The 3,804-nt window shown below is 49.1% G+C and overlaps 1 pseudogene; it reads right to left on the bottom strand.

Annotated features, from left to right (window-relative positions):
* LOC135532686 (serine/threonine-protein kinase DCLK1-like) overlaps positions 1-1,872 on the bottom strand; it is a 45,835-nt pseudogene extending 43,963 nt beyond the window's left edge.
* Positions 1,873-3,804: the final 1,932 nt, after the last annotated feature.

Here is a 3,804-nt window from a genome sequence, read left to right as displayed (position 1 = left end):
TATATATATATATATTTTAAATGTGTATCTATAGGTGATGAGTAGACAATAGTAGTGCACTGTGTAGTGACTAGGATATCATTTGAGACACAACCAATGACTACGAGAATAGAAAAGGCAGAAGATTCTCCAGAATACGGACACATTATCACCACAGAAAGGAAAATTCAAGAAATATCAACAGGATTCCGGAACTACATCATTGGAATTTTAACATGAGCTCGAGTATTTCCAGAACTCCCGAAGCAGCAGCGTGACAGGCCAAGGGTCGGAAACCTTCTGAGACTCTAAGGATTGTGGGATTTGTAGTTTGTGACTCTAGGTTGTAGACTGGGACTTGTTCTTCTCCTGGGAACAAAGAGGGAGTGTGTTATAGAGCGTAAGGGTATGCGTGTCGGTTTAGGGTTAGGAGCTAGGGTTAGGTTTAGGGTTAGGTTTAGGGTTAGGAGCTAGGGTTAGGTTTAGGGTTAGTTTTTAGGGTTAGGTTTAGGGTTAGGAGCTAGGGTTAGGTTTAGGGTTAGGTTTAGGGTTAGGTTTAGGGTTAGGTTTAGGGTTAGGAGCTAGGTTTAGGGTTAGGAGCTAGGGTTAGGAGCTAGGGTTAGGTTTAGGGTTAGGTTTAGGGTTAGGTTTAGGGCTAGGGTTAGGTTTAGGGTTAGGAGCTAGGTTTAGGTTTAAGGTTAGGAGCTAGGGTTAGGAGCTAGGGTTAGGTTAGGGTTAGGTTTAGGGTTAGGAGCTAGGGTTAGGTTTAGGGTTAGGAGCTAGGTTTAGGTTTAAGGTTAGGAGCTAGGGTTAGGAGCTATGGTTAGGTATAGGGTTAGGAGCTAGGGTTAGGAGATAGGGTTAGGAGCTAGGGTTAGGAGCTAGGATTAAGTTTAGGGTTAGGAGCTAGGTTTAGGTTTAAGGTTAGGAGCTAGGGTTAGGAGCTAGGATTAAGTTTAGGGTTAGGAGCTAGGTTTAGGTTTAAGGTTAGAGCTAGGGTTAGGAGCTATGGTTAGGTATAGGGTTAGGAGCTAGGGTTAGGTTTAAGGTTAGGAGCTAGGGTTAGGAGCTAGGGTTAGGAGCTAGGGTTAGGTTTAAGGTTAGGAGCTAGGGTTAGGTTTAAGGTTAGGAGCTAGGGTTAGGAGCTAGGGTTAGGAGCTAGGGTTAGGAGCTAGGGTTAGGTTTAAGGTTAGGAGCTAGGGTTAGGAGCTAGGGTTAGGAGCTAGGGTTAGGAGCTAGGGTTAGGAGCTAGGGTTAGGAGCTAGGGTTAGGAGCTAGGGTTAGGAGCTAGGGTTAGGCTACGAGTAAGGGATAGGGTTCGTTTTAGGGTTTAGAGAAAATAAGATTTTGAATGGGACTGAATTGTGTGTCCCCACAAGATTAGCTGTACAAGATTGTGTATGTGGTCTTACCCTGCTAGGTCTGAGGTCTATAGCAGGACATGGTGTAGCAGGGTGTAGCAGGACTGGGTGTAGCAGGACAGGTGTGTATGTGGTCTTACCCTGCTAGGTCTGAGGTCTGTAGCAGGACAGGGTGTAGCAGGACTGGGTGCAGCAGGACAGAGTGTAGCAGGACAGGGTGTAGCAGGACAGGGTGTAGCAGGACAGGGTGTAGCAGGACAGATTGTGTATGTGGTCTTACCCTGCTAGGTCTGAGGTCTGTAGTAGGACAGGGTGTAGCAGGACAGGGTGTAGCAGGACAGATTGTGTATGTGGTCTTACCCTGCTAGGTCTGAGGTCTGTAGTAGGACAGGGTGTAGCAGGACAGGGTGTAGCAGGACAGATTGTGTATGTGGTCTTACCCTGCTAGGTCTGAAGTCTGTAGCAGGGCTGGAAGGGGAAGGGCTGGGAGATTTCAGGAGCAAGGAGTGGACAGATGACTGGTCGGTGTTAACTAGAGAGAGAGAGAGAGTGAGGTCTTACCCTGAGAGAGAGAGAGAGAGAGAGAGAGAGGGTGAGAGAGAAACAGATTGAGAGAAGATATGGCACAGTGAGTGAATGAATAAAGTTCAACAGCAGGGCTGGAACCCAGTTATATTACTGCCTGTCTCCCAGAACAGCAGCAGAATTACCAGAACTGTTATATTACTGTCTGTCTCAGAACAACAGCAGTAGAGAGAGAACCCTGTTATATTACTGTCGCAGATCAACAGCAGTATTACCTAGAACCCTGTTATATTACTGTCTCAGAACAACCGCAGCATTATCTAGAACCCTGTTATATTAGTGTCTCAGAACAACAGCAGTATTACCTAGAACCCTGTTATATTACTGTCTCAGAACAACAGCAGTATTACCTAGAACCCTGTTATATTACTGTCTCAGATCAACAGCAGTATTACCTAGAACCCTGTTATATTACTGTCTCAGAACAACAGCACTATTACCTAGAACCCTGTTATATTACTGTCTCAGAACAACAGCACTATTACCTAGAACCCTGTTATATTACTGTCTCAGATCAACAGCACTATTACCTAGAAGCCAGTTTTGTTTTTACCTTAGCACTACACAGCTGGCTCAAATAATCAAAGGCTTGACGATGAGTTGGTTATTTGAGTCAGCTGTTTAGTTCTGGGCAAAAACCAAAACGTGCACCCTGGGGGCCCAGGACCACTGTAATATTCCTCAGAACAAATAACACAATCCCCTCCACGTCCATAGAAATGAGAAGAGGAAGAGGAGAGGTGGGTGGACGAGAACGGGATGAGGAGTGGAGGTGGGTGGACGAGAAAGAGAGGAGGGGAGGAAGAAGAGGTGGGTGGACGAGAAAGAGAGGATGAGGAGGAAGAAGAGGTGGGTGGAGGGGAAAGAGAGGAGGAGGAGGAGGAAGAGGTGGGTGGAGGAGAAAGAGAGGAGGAGGAGGAGGAAGAGGTGGGTGGAAGAGAAAGAGAGGAGGAGGAGGAGGAAGAGGTGGGTGGAGAGAGGAGGAGGAGAGAATAGGTGGGTGGACGGAAAGAGAGGAGGAGGAGGAGGAAGAGGTGGGTGGAAGAGAAAGAGAGGAGGAGGAGGAGGAAGAGGTGGGTGGATGAGAAAGAGAGGAGGAGGAGGAGGAAGAGGTGGGTGGATGAGAAAGAGGAGGAGGAGGAAGAAGAGGTGGGTGGACGAAAACGGGATGAGGAGGAGGAGGAGAGGTGGGTGGACGAGAAAGAGAAGAGGAGGAGGAGGAAGAGGTGGTGGACGAGAACGTGGAGGAGGAGGAGGAAGAGGTGGGTGGACGAGAAAGAGAGGAGGAGGAGGAGGAAGAGGTGGGTGGAAGAGAAAGAGAGGAGGAGGAGGAAGAAGAGGTGGTGGAAGAGAAAGAGAGGAGGAGGAGGAGGAAGAGGAAGAGGGAGGGGAGGAGGAAGAAGAGGTGGGTGGAGGAGGAGGAAGAGAGGAGGAGGAGGTGGAGGAGGAGGAAGAGGTGGGTGGAAGAGAAAAGAGAGGAGGGAGGAGGAAGAAGAGGTGGGTGGACGAAAGAGAGGAGGAGGAGGAGGGAGGAAGAGGTGGGTAGAAGAGAAAGAGAGGAGGAGGAGGAAGAAGAGGTGGGTGGAAGAGAAAGAGAGGAGGAGGAGGAAGAAGAGGTGGGTGGAAGAGAAAGAGAGAAGGAGGAGAAGGAAGAGGTGGTTGGACGAGAAAGAGAGGAGGAGGAGGAGGAAGAGGTGGGTGGACGAGAAAGAGAGGAGGAGGAGGGAGGAAGAGGTGGGGTGGACGAGAAAGAGAGGAGGAGGATGAGGAGGAAGAGGTGGGTGGACGAGAAAGAGAGGAGGAGGAGGAGGAAGAGGTGGGTGGATGAGATTGGGATGGGGGGAGGAGGAGGAGGAAGAGGTGGGTGGACGAAAGAGAG

This window comes from Oncorhynchus masou, unplaced genomic scaffold, assembly GCF_036934945.1.
Source record: "Oncorhynchus masou masou isolate Uvic2021 unplaced genomic scaffold, UVic_Omas_1.1 unplaced_scaffold_1986, whole genome shotgun sequence".
NCBI lineage: Eukaryota > Metazoa > Chordata > Actinopteri > Salmoniformes > Salmonidae > Oncorhynchus > Oncorhynchus masou.
Note: the sequence above shows the minus strand (reverse complement) of the source record. Positions and strands in the feature narration are given on the sequence as shown.